This window comes from Hylaeus volcanicus, chromosome 2, assembly GCF_026283585.1.
Source record: "Hylaeus volcanicus isolate JK05 chromosome 2, UHH_iyHylVolc1.0_haploid, whole genome shotgun sequence".
NCBI lineage: Eukaryota > Metazoa > Arthropoda > Insecta > Hymenoptera > Colletidae > Hylaeus > Hylaeus volcanicus.
In genome coordinates, this window is record NC_071977.1 from 1,062,580 (window position 1) to 1,074,755 (window position 12,176).

The window sequence follows — 12,176 nt, forward strand, 5'->3', positions numbered from 1 at the left end:
CGAGCATACGGCTGATTGTCACTGCCAAGGTTCCATAGGGGAGACCGATTGCCAGTCGAGTGGCTAACTACACACTTGGTTAGCTGGCGCCTTTCATCTGGTCTCGTCTGCTCTAGTTTGTAGAACAACCGTATACGTTTATTCGCTCGCGAAAACTCGAATCGTTTCATCTATCCTTGCAACCGCCGCGTTACCAAATAAACAATCTCGAAGCGGTTCCTCGTAAGAAACGAACGCGTTTCTCGCGTCGACTAACGCTGGGAAAACTCGACGTATTCTTCGCGAACGTTTAACTTTCCCGCGTCGTCCAGAAAAATATTACCGGAAAGAAGACTAAGAATCGGTCGTATCGCGCTCTTCGAAAAGTTTCAAAGAAACGCATTGTTTTAACCGAGAAAAAATATGTTGCTACGATAAACACCGATGACGATCGATAGCGCTATCGTAGAGCAAACGTCCAGGTGATGGAGTTTGTTGACCCGAGACAACGAGCGCGTCGAGGCGACTCAATGCGGAACAAAGAATTCCAGGAGACTCTCGCGGGCTGGCTGACCCGAACACGTCGGAAAAACGAGAGACGAGAGACAGAGAGAGAGAGAGCATACGATGGCTGCACAGTTTGTCACTGCCAAGGTCCCATAGGATGCACGGTGGCGAATGGTTCTCTGGTCCGACAGTGGACTACGCTGGCTGGACGCGATGACCGGCCTCCATCGAGCAGCCGTATTGTCAGAGGCGGGACGAGACGAGACGAGGAACGTGACCCGCGAGCCAACGAGCTGCTGCGCCTCTCGTCGTCGGCTATCCGCTCGGTTAAAATAACCGCGAGAGGTGAAAAGTGCCGATGCTCCCTCGTCGAGCACGGAGCGTCAATCGGATAAATTTTTGCCGTGATTTCACCACCGTTAATCGCGCGGACGAGCTTGCAACGTTATCGTGCCTGTCGCGGAAGATTGCCTACTCCGCGGTACGCGAGGACTAATCTCAAACTTCGTGGAAAGACGAAACTGTGTAATCTTTTCAAAATGATCGAGTTGCTTCGCGGGACACGATCGAACGAGTCGAACGAGCGATCGTTGGCAATCGCGGTCTCGACACGAGCGGAAGTGTTATGAATCGAAAGAACGCGTTAAAATTATAATCGTTCGAGGAGCATGCCACTCGAGGTTCTGCTCTCCACCCTATCTAAACGATGCAATGACCTCTCCGCAAGACTTCGTTGCACGTTATTACGTTCTACGGAGGTGTCGATGCCCCGCGTGAAATTGATTTTACTCGCAATCGTGGAATAACGTAGCGTACGCGACATCGTATAGCAGAGATCTGGGGGTCAGCCAAATTACAAATAGGAGAAAGTTCTAATTTTCGTTTCGCGTGAGATCGTGGACGGTTAAGCACCTCGCCAAGATTACGTCACGGTTGCATCGCGCGTCCAAGATACCGGGTCGAATCCAAATTATTATCGGATTATCGCTAACAAGACGGTCATTTATTTCTTTTGCCTCTAGAAGCGAAACACGCAACCTATCGCAACGTATACGCGATCCCGTGCGTGCGATTGATCGCTTGCAACGAACCGATCTTACCGCCAACGCGCTAATTGCGAGAAATTAACCGAGATGAGAGAAACAATCGGCGCGACTAGGCACGGTCGGCTCTCGAATCACGATTTCTCGTACTTGGCGTGTTCCTTAACCCCTGAACTTGGCAACTCGAGACGTCTCGGTCTTTCGTTACGAGCGATTCCAAAGGGAATCGCGAACCCGATTATATCGCGAACATTAGCATACATACTTCCTTTTTCTTGGCGCGTATCGTCCGTCGGTTAACGCTCTGATTGGGAGAAAAAATGATGGACGACTTTTGCTTCGTTCCCGAAACGACCGCGTTCCTTTCGATTCCTATCGAACGTTTCAAGTTTTTTCACCGTTCCCACCAGCAGCGCCACGGCAATTTCATCGCGTATTTACGTCGCACCGGAAAGAGCGAAAACTTTCGTCGTTACGCACAGTTTAATCGAAAATGTCAACAGACACGCCAACCGGTTCATTATCCCGAGACACGAACCAACTGTCCGCTGATGGAAAACCAAACAGAGGACGCAAATTCTAGGTCGATGCTCTTCAGAGGTGCCGGGGCTCTAAAGAGACCTTTAATAACGAGGCGCGGAAAAAAGAGCGTAGGTACCGCCAGCCAAACGCAGCCTACCTTCTTTTCATCGAGAAGAGAAGACGCGATCTTCGTATCTCGCCGAGAAGTGTTTGCCGAGCAAAGATTACGACCAGCTCGACAGAGTCTACGCGTCCAGGTAATGTTGACGTTACCCCCCCCGTTCACCGTCTCCAGGTGACGAGCAAACGCGATAGCGTTTCCCCTTACGCCGCCGCGATCGTAAGTAAATTAGAAGCTCGTGTGAAACGAAATTACCGACCGACAGGTGTACGAAACCGTTCGACTCGGAAAGAATATGCAACGATTTCAGACACCAGCTCGTATAGATACTTGCCGCGACCGAGAGCCCGAAGCGTACGTGGTCCAAGTTTACGAGAAATTGCCAAGGTACCGGGACGAGATCGAAACTCGAAGGCCGACCGAGAGAGGCCACGCTCGTAAACGCGTCAAAAAATATTTTCCATACGAACGATTATTGCATAGGGGCCGCCGCGGCCGATCGTCGAGGGAGAACCGTAAAAAGCGTGGCGCGCGACGCGGTGCAAGCGTCGAGTTACTTTCGACGCGTAGCCGCGGTCCCGCGTCACGTTTGAACGACGTTGGAAACGCGATATATTATTCAAACGTGGGACGAATTATTTGGTAGAACCCGTCAGACTGTAAAACTGTTACGAGCCTGTGCTAGACAAATAAATTTTCTACGACCGGACGCGGCCAGAGACCGCACAGGAATATAAACTTACGGACTATCGACCCGTTTTCCCGACCCTTCTTCCCTTTCCTTTCCCTTCCTTTCCTTTCCTTTCCATTCCATTCCAACCCATTCCATCCCATCCTGCAGCCCTCCTCGCAACGGGATACGTTGCCAAGGACTCGAAACTGAAATTATTTCGGCATCGGTAATTTCGTCGATTAAAGCATACCTCGGAACAGCTTTTATCGAAACACGAAATCTTCCAATGTTGGAAAGCGCGATAAACGAAATTATTTTTGCGCGCGCGATATCCAACGATCGAATCGCGAACGGAAAATTAACGATGATGTACTTCTCGGTTCGCGGTTTCCATTCGACTCTTATCGAGTTCCCTGCATTTTCTATTTACCTATCGTAAATATGCACGTGTAGACGCGACAGAATAGATACGTAAGTTTTTGTTCGATTAAATGCTTTTGTCGAAGCAACGTACAACAAGTTTGCAAACACTGACGATATTCAGCATGAGTCAGATCCATGAAATAGCGCGGAAAAGCAAATGCTACGTAGAACGCTATCTTGGTCTCGAGTTACGATAAACTCGTGCTTTCGCGTGAAAATTATACGCGAAATACGACTCTATTCGAATCGGTACGCGGAGCTCGAATGGAATAAACAATCCTCGGACGCTTACCGCGATGCTTTCCGGTTGAGTCTCGCGTCCCGCGATCTGCAACAAAAACAAACAAAAAATGTTGAAAATGTTGCTCGAACGCTAATCCGTCCTCGACGCGCGACACGCGTACAGATGTTTGTCCACTTACAACGTTCGCCGGCGAGGAAGTGTATCGGGAACGACGCGTGTGAAACCGTGTCGTGGACTCGGATTTCCTGTTCACCTTGTTAGACGTCCTCAGCGCCATGTTAGCCGATTCTCGAAAATGGCAAGAATCGCCGTAAAGCTCGCGGAAAAACGACCGTCCGATAATCGCGAGCAACTTCGAATCTACTTTTAATTACGCCGTATTTGAGCGAACCGATGATTACGTATCGGAAAAGGAAGAAGGAAGAAACCGTGTCGCGTCGAGTAAACCTATTAACGTGGGAAGGTCAGGATATACTCGCCGAGGCATATTTACAATTACGATATGATTTCGGAGCTTGGAAAGGAGCGGCAGTTTCCTAAACTGAATTTTACGAGTGCAGGCCTTCCGCGAAATAATTCTAGCCGAGTATCTCTCGTCCCAAATGTATCGCATCTCTGGAGAGACGAAACTAGAAATAACGCAAATTGCAAGACGTTGCCGAGTTTCGAGTCCATTTTCCGAAAAGGTTGCACGTAACGGAACAACGATCGATACGATGCATTTCCACGAGTTGTTCGACGAGTATCGAAACCCCTAAGGGAATCAATGCAACGTACAATAAGATATGCGTGGTGGACCGACCTTTTGCTCAGCGAACGCTTCCGTTCCGCTACTTTTGACATCGTGGTGTTTACCAACACTAGCTTTCGACCCGATCGAATCTGCTCACCGAAACTACGAGTACAAGGAAATTTCCCTTTAAAGCTCTCGTGCCGTCGGGCAAACAACAACGAATACGTGTTCGAAAGACGTATCTACCTACGTCTGGCCGAGTGCTAACCAGCTGTTTTATCAACGTAAACATTCGTAACGCGTCGTTCGAGATAACAAGCGGATATCGCTTTGAGGTCGTTCCTAATCGCAAGGTACTCCCGGCTTTTGCGTAACGAACAACTATCGCGTAATATCCACCTGCGTTTCCGCTCGAATCGCGGCATCGTGCAACCTTCGTTCCTAGAAAGCGTTTGGAGAACGCGCGTATCCATACCGGCGTGTTTACGGCGTCCGCGTTACGCCGGCACGTCTCGATCGCATCATCCGATCAACGTTCGATCGCGTTCGAGCAACCTTGTGAAAAACGACCGACTCGAACAACTTCCTCGTATCTTTAAAATCGCGAGTCGCGCGTTTCCCCAACGGCTTGCCGAACTGGTTTCGCTCTAGATGCGCCTAGTCGAACCGAAAATACCCGTGACGACGCTAAACGCGAGTCGAAAATGGTAGTAAAAGGAGCGGCACTAAAAAAGTGACTCGTTTCGACGGACTAGGCGAGAGGAGATTAAGCGATATAAAGGTTCCGCAAGTGGCGTTGCAGTTTGTTGGTGAGTAGTAGCACTCGACACCGACTACGACGCACGCACCTGGAAATAGCTGCAGTGTTAAATAACAGCGTCTGCTCGCGCCACGTGCACGCGTACTCTGTGCCTCGAATACAGATAACGATCGAGGATGCTGATTTTTCCTCTTTTACGGAGTCGCTCGAAATTAGTTTTTCTCCGAGGCTCGTTCGATCGATAGACGAAACGCGTCCGTTCGTCGCTTTCTCGTGGAAGAAGACGGAGTCGTTTCGCGCAGCGAGTTGTCGCGAAGCGGAAAATGCACGAGTGTCGGTGCACGGAGAGAGAAGCATTTTGGCGTTCGTCGTGATTTATGTCAAGCTTTTAATTAACGTCACACTTTTTTACCCGCGGCGACCCGTCAAGCTCCGAAATAGCCCCGGCCCGATTCATCGTCGCGAAAGCACCATTGTTCCAACGGATAATATTCGTCGGCGAATATTCCCGAACGACCCTTGCTTCCGAGCCGATCGACGATTTCGCGCTAAAGGCTACTCGCGCGACGCAACGATTGCACCATTCTGCCGCTGACCGGCGCGAGAAACTGCGATTCCTTTCGCCGCGAACAAGAGATCGTCAACGTTTCATTCGCGAAGCAGCATCGTTAGATCTCGTTGCGGCCGTTAATCGATACTTATCCGCGAACAAAGCCGCGGCAACGAGCCACTTACGCGGCCCAAGCTACAATTATTTCCAGCCAATTACACCTAATCATCGAACCCGAGAGCAACACTCGAATTACGCGCGGCAGTTTTTCTCCGGCGACTCGACGAGTTATTTTTAAGTCGATCGCGGCGCGAGCGTGCGTCTATACGGAATAACCGCGCAAACGTTTGGGAAAGAAACGAGATTACAGCAGCCCCAAAGTAAACACGAGGTAGACTGTTTAAAGAGCTAGAAACTAACCGTGACTGCGCTTCGGTCGATCGTTTCCCGTGATCCGCGAAAGTAGAAAACCATAAACGATGATAAGGCGCGAAAGCATCGGTTGACGAGGAGAGGTAAAGGCAGGTATCGAACGAACACCGACGGACGGACCGACGCCGACGGTCGCGGTCGTATGGATGGACGGAGAGGAGACAGACAGAGAGCCGGGGTCGTGGGAGAGACGTAGGCATGGCAACCACCATCCATCCCCTGGCGAGTGCTATGCACCATCGAGTTTGTACTGTATCGAGTGTACAGGAAATCCGACACGGGACTAGCTAAAAATACACCGGCAGTTTATACGTGCACCCTATACGATATGCACCTAGGCGGCCCGTTAACGCGCTCGAGACGATTCCGCGATTCGAGGTCTTTTCATCGTGTCGTTTGGCCCGCCGCGAGAGGAACGCGCGCGTTAACGGCACGCGTCGAGTCTGGCTTGAGATCTTTACTGCCTGCGACCGGGCCAGAAATTTTACGAGCACAGTTGTCCACGGTTGTTCACCTCGAGGAAGAAGATGCGCGTCTCGCCGCGCCAAGTATCAACTTTCGCGTATCGAAGTTTCCTTTCGTTTTGTAGGTAACGCAACGCTTTGACGAGTAAACAAACTCGCGCGGGAAAACTCGATCCGTTGAGAAAATACCGTCGACTGAATTTCAACGATACGAGAGAACGTCGAATGCGTATCTTGGGTGGAATTTTAGAAAAGGTCGAGGGAGCGAAAATACAGTCCTCTGCGGCGGCATAATCGCGGCAGCTATGCGGAATACGAGTTGCGGCAACGGATGAAATTCGCGTTCCATCAGCGGTCAAAGGAACCGTGTATGGAAACTAGCGAAGCGAGCGAGCGCTGTGCAGAAATTTTTGCATGTTCCTTCGCGCATCGACGACTTATCGCGCAATAAAAGAATTCTCGTGCTTTCCCGTTTCTTCCGGCCGAACGTTTCATTGTTTCTGCCGACGAAACACTCCTCGCCGAGATAATACGTACGTTTTATTTCTCCTCGCGTTACGCTCGGTCGTTCGATCGCCAATAAAACGGTTCTCGATCGCAACGGTTATTCTTCGATGTCTGAAACGACTCGGTAAAATTTCTTTACACCCGTCGCGTTGGTCGAGCTTCAAAAGCGCTTCGTAAGTACGGGCATTTGCGCAAAACTTGCAACGACTAGTTCACCCCGACGCACACCGGTTTCATCTGCATTCTAAATGGAAACTTGGACGATTAATCCCACTCGGGCAGCTGGTTCTCTAGTTTTCTTTCCCCGGCAAAGGAATTGAAAATCGGCAACGCGAGAACGGAGGGAGTCGCGTTTCTCGAGATGCGAAGAAAACGGAATCGCGAGGCGAACGGCGACGAGGGAGAGTCGAGGGCGGAGAAAAAGCTCGAACAACGAGTTGGAAAGCCTTCTACGGGAATAAAGCGAGTCTCGGGAAACCGGCCAAGTCCGAGAGCGCGCGCATCAGCTGCTCTCGTCGCGAGGAACACGTCGACGCGTCTTTCTCCGCGAGTTTTTCATTCGCACCGAGAACTACACGGCTTCGTATCGATGCGCAATTGCACGCGCTCCGCGGATCGTCGCGTGCACGCGGAATACGCGATCGCTTTACAAGATTTACGATAAACGAAGCAAAATATATTCGTGATCGTTGATTATATCGCCAGTGGAATATAGGAAGCAGAAAACCATCGGCGCGGCGTCGCGGCGACGTCGGTAGTAGATAAGCGGAAGCTCTTAATTTGTGGATGACCGTGCCGATACAAAGATATAACAAAAGAAGAGATCTTATCGTACTCGTATCTATCTGAGCTGACCGTCGTCCAAAATATAACTAACCCGAACGGAACGCGTTAATTATAGAAACCAACGAGCGTACGCGGACCTCCGATTCAACGGTAAAATCTGATTCATCGGTTCGTCCAAGTCTCGAGTTATCGCTACCGTGAGTAACTCTTTGCTATCGTTCGAGTACGTAAACGCGGAATCCGTTGTTCGCGACGTTTCCCTTTTAAGGAGAAGAATTAAACCGAAAGACCGGCTTTTCTAGGAGGAACGTGATCTCGCGCCGTTATCGTTCCGGCTTTCCCAAAAGGATTTCAGATAAGGAATCGATACGTACAATAGCGAAGCGACCTTGTCGACGCCAGCAACATTTTCCGAATCATCGTTCCGAAATGATCGAACGCGAGAAACGTGCGGCGAAGCTGCCGTTACGCCATAATACCGTAAAACGCGTATTATTTATAGGTCCACGGAATGCAGAATGCGACTGCCTACATTGAAAACTACATTCTAACCAACCTGCCCGCCGACGGCGACCCAGTTATGCATCGGCGTACTCGAATTTCTACTTCGAGACTTCCACCCATCCATCGATAAAATATAACATCCCGAAACGTGCTCGCAACCGTGCTTCCTCGGAACGGAGAATATTCTTAAGGAATTTACGCAGCCCTAAACGATCGGGTCTCGTACGCGAAGCAATTAGTTCGACGCGAATGTTATTTAATCGCGTAAACAGAATTCTTGTTGCGTTGGATTCGTCGAACGCTGTGAATTATACATGCAAAGCGATGCGCAAGGTTAAGACGCGTTGTATCATCGAAGCGAGAGGTTGGTTTCGCCGGTGCGGTCGATCGCGAAACCGTTCCTTCTCGTCTCCGCATATTTCTCGCGAACATTAATCCGACCAACGACCGACCGACCGACCGTCGAGAATTCGGGGACGGGAACAGCGAAAACTGACACGAGTTTGGATTTAGCCTAATGGGCTGGAAACCAGACGCAAGGACGAAGCTGGCCGAACCGAGCGGAAAGTCCAGCAAAATGGCCAGATACGCGCGTTTGTCACGTTCGCGAAGGCAACGAGTACACGAAATGATTCTACGTTCTGTAGAAGGCTCGCGTCGCAATAATTTACATCTTTCTACGTGGAATATCTGTGCGCGTTACGCTATTAAATACAGCGCATCTGTTACGGAAGAAACCTGGTCGAACGAAGGAATAAAAAGTTGGTTAATACCATTCGCGCAAACGTAAAAACGTAATATGCACCTAGGTCCACAGTTCTTCCGCATAAACTCACGATTTGCATTCGGGATGTTTATCTCGTTCGCGACGATTGCCGCGAACGTAACGCTCGAATTTGTAATTATAATTAAACGCAGGCCAGAGGAATTTGTTCGCTCTTGACGAGTGGTTAACCGGAGAAATTAATTACACCGATGCACCGGATGCAGTCGACGCAACAACGATCAAGCTGCTATGAACCACGCGGGACACACCGCCGAGCCGTCAGGTTTTTGCTCTTCCTTTAACCTAACCCAAATAAACATTATTTTCTCATGCCACCGTGTCTCTTCACACCGAAATAGTAACGGTGACGGTCTTGATCCACGGACGACGATCGCGCCAATCATTGTTCGATGGTATTTAGGAGACCGCCTATTTTCAGACCACTATCTTTATTTAAACAACTATCGCGAGACATTCGCAAACCTTGTCGAGGCCTGTAGTCCAAACGAGCCGACGGCCGTCTCTCGGCATCGTCTTCCATAAAAGCCACGCCGGAGGTAAGCGAGACCGATTGGAAAATCACGAGGAATTCGATGACGTCCAACGATCGAAAAGGAAGCAGCCGATAACCATACCGTCGATGGGAGCAACGGGTCTCGCTTTTCTTCGCGCGATTGATCAACGCGTGTCGGTACCTCGGTGAACCTTTTAATCGTCCACCCCTTCGTTATTTCGCATTAACGACATCGTCGCGATCCGTGAGAGCCGAGAAACGATTTCTGTCGGTGAACGATAGCCGGCGGCGATAAAAGGAAAGTGGCGAGGAACGAAGTTGAAAATCCAAATACGCGGAGAAAGGGTTAACGGCGTCTGGACATTCCGGAACCTTTTCCCATGCACGTGCGCGTCGACGTTCGACTCCGTGTCGCTTAGCCGTTTCGTGATTGCGCAAAAATCATTTGCATGACAATGAGAGACGGCCGCGTGCCGGATAGTTTAACTCGTCGTCCGAAACAAAAATGCGCAACGCCTGAAAAGCATCGACGCGTTGTGGGAACCTTCGCGACAGATGAAACCCGTCGTCGGGAATATTAGCCAATGTTGCGGCTTGCATTGTTTTCTATGCCCGAGTTACAAGAAAAACAAAAAACAAAAAAAAACGCAAAATAAATAAGCGAGTTCGCTTTCGTTATACAGTGATTTTTCGATCGTGGTTGTTTCATTGCAACGCGTTCAATTGTCGAAACAACGAACGCCCCGCGCGGGCTGGCGATCGAATTACCTATCCGGTTATCTTCGACACCGATCTAATTACTATCAAAGCTGCCGTCGGACAGTCGCTGTACATACCAGCCGCTCGAGGAATCTTTTTTCGATATGCAAATGAAATCGACCTTTCAACGACCGCGTTAAATTGTTGCGCGCGAAATGTCGGATTCCGAAGACCTTGACAAGTTTGGTGAAATTTTTACGATTTTTCGTTATTTCTTTTCGTCGGAACGTTGGTTCGAGATCGACCCTTTGCAACTACCCTCGAGAAAATGAAATACGACGGTTCCGTTAGAGGCGATGGTTACGAATACGCTCGCGCGTGCAGTTTACCCGAGGATAATTCATACGCGATTGTATGCTGTCTAGAGACCCCCCACGCGATCGTACGCATCCGCGAAACGCCGTACGAGTACGCAAATCGTTCGAAACGATACGAGATACAATTTCGATACACTCGCAAGGAGTGTTAATTGAACATGAAGTTCAATTAATTCGTAATCTCTTCCTTGTCGTCGACACCGACTTCGGACCGTATCGATCGAATGAAATCTCGTCTGTCTCTACCCATTGTGTAGAACGCGTAGAACAAAGAAATAAAGAAATCATAACACGGGACCTACGAGTATCGTAGGTGAGCGCGACCTTGCCGATATGGCGGGAATCCACTCGCGAGGAAGTAAATCCGACCATTTCGATGCAAATACGTCGGCATCTCGCGAATATGCTAGCCTATACTGAAACTAAGGTGAATGCAATGTACTAAAAAATGTTGCTCTAATCGTTATCTCCTTGGCGTTTGCAACGAAGAAATCACGATACGGTCGTTTCGTATAAATTGATATCGCGTTTGATTCCATTTCATTCGAAGCAACGTCATCGTGCGTATAACGAGACGAAACGAGACTCTCTTCCTTTTACTTTCTACAAAACGTCTGTCTACGAAACGAATGCCTGTGGAAATGAAATTGTTTGGTGGGATTACGACGCGACGGACGCTTACGACGGGCTACTAAATTCACTTTAGCCGCAGTGGAAAAAGAACAGGGGGTGGCGGCATGGCCAACGGTCGAGAGAGCAGGTCGAACTCGATCCCGTCGGCAGGTAGCAGACGTGTTCGTTTTCCGTCCAAAGAAGCGTGACAGCAAAGCACGTGAACGAGAAATATTTCGAGAATACGAAGTTTACTCGACCGATTCTTTCTAAAAGGCACTCGCGTGCGACATTATCGAGCCGATGCGTCGACTCGATCGCGAAAGGGTTGGCTTCTAGGCAAATTCTGGCCTCGATCGGTCACAAATTTTCATGTATCACGAACCGAGGATTCGGGCGTTGCTATTGGATGATATTCAAAAACGGTTGACACTACCGCGAGACGCGATGTTTTATTCTCGTTCAAACGCATGGAACACGCGACGATCGGCAAAGCCGGCTGTCCTGTTCGCGTACGTAATCGTAAAATCAGCGATAACGCGAACGGGTTCGACGCACGTAACGTACAACGCGAGAAAGATAAATGCTACGAATGATGTTCTACGTGGAAGGATTCGGAGAGCGTTTGGAGGTTACATTTCCAGCTCGCAACGCAAGCTCTATGGGTCCGCAGGAAACTGTCCAGGATGTTAACGGAACAAAACGGTTACTCACCGTTCGTTGCACGTTCACGTCCTTGTTCGCACACTCGGCACTCTTTCCTTCGGGCGACGCAACTACAAACTCGCGACGAAAAAAAGGATAATCGAATAAACTGAACACGACCAGGACGAACACAACACACTCACGAGTCACAAAACAGACTGAAGCGAAGACCGAAGCTAGCTCGCTGGCTGGGCAGTGGGCACCTACCGTCGACGTTGCTACGAGACGCCCGAGGCGATCGTGTCGCCCTCTCTC

At 49.7% G+C, this 12,176-nt stretch overlaps 1 protein-coding gene across 6 annotated transcripts in view; it reads right to left on the reverse strand.

Moving 5' to 3' along the window:
- Window positions 1–12,102, reverse strand: part of LOC128872858 (mitogen-activated protein kinase-binding protein 1) — a 47,406-nt gene extending 35,304 nt beyond the window's left edge. For 2 of the 6 annotated variants that reach the window (XM_054115968.1, XM_054115965.1), the window contains exons 1-2: window positions 11,931–12,099; window positions 3,561–3,596 (exon numbers count right to left, since the gene is read on the reverse strand). The gene's annotated coding sequence lies outside the window, so the exon portion shown is untranslated. Of the gene's footprint in view, window positions 1–3,560; window positions 3,597–11,930 lie in introns of all 6 variants that reach the window. The other 4 variants (XM_054115963.1, XM_054115969.1, XM_054115967.1 and 1 more) reach the window with 4 other exon arrangements.
- Between the last annotated feature and the right edge of the window lie 74 nt (window positions 12,103–12,176).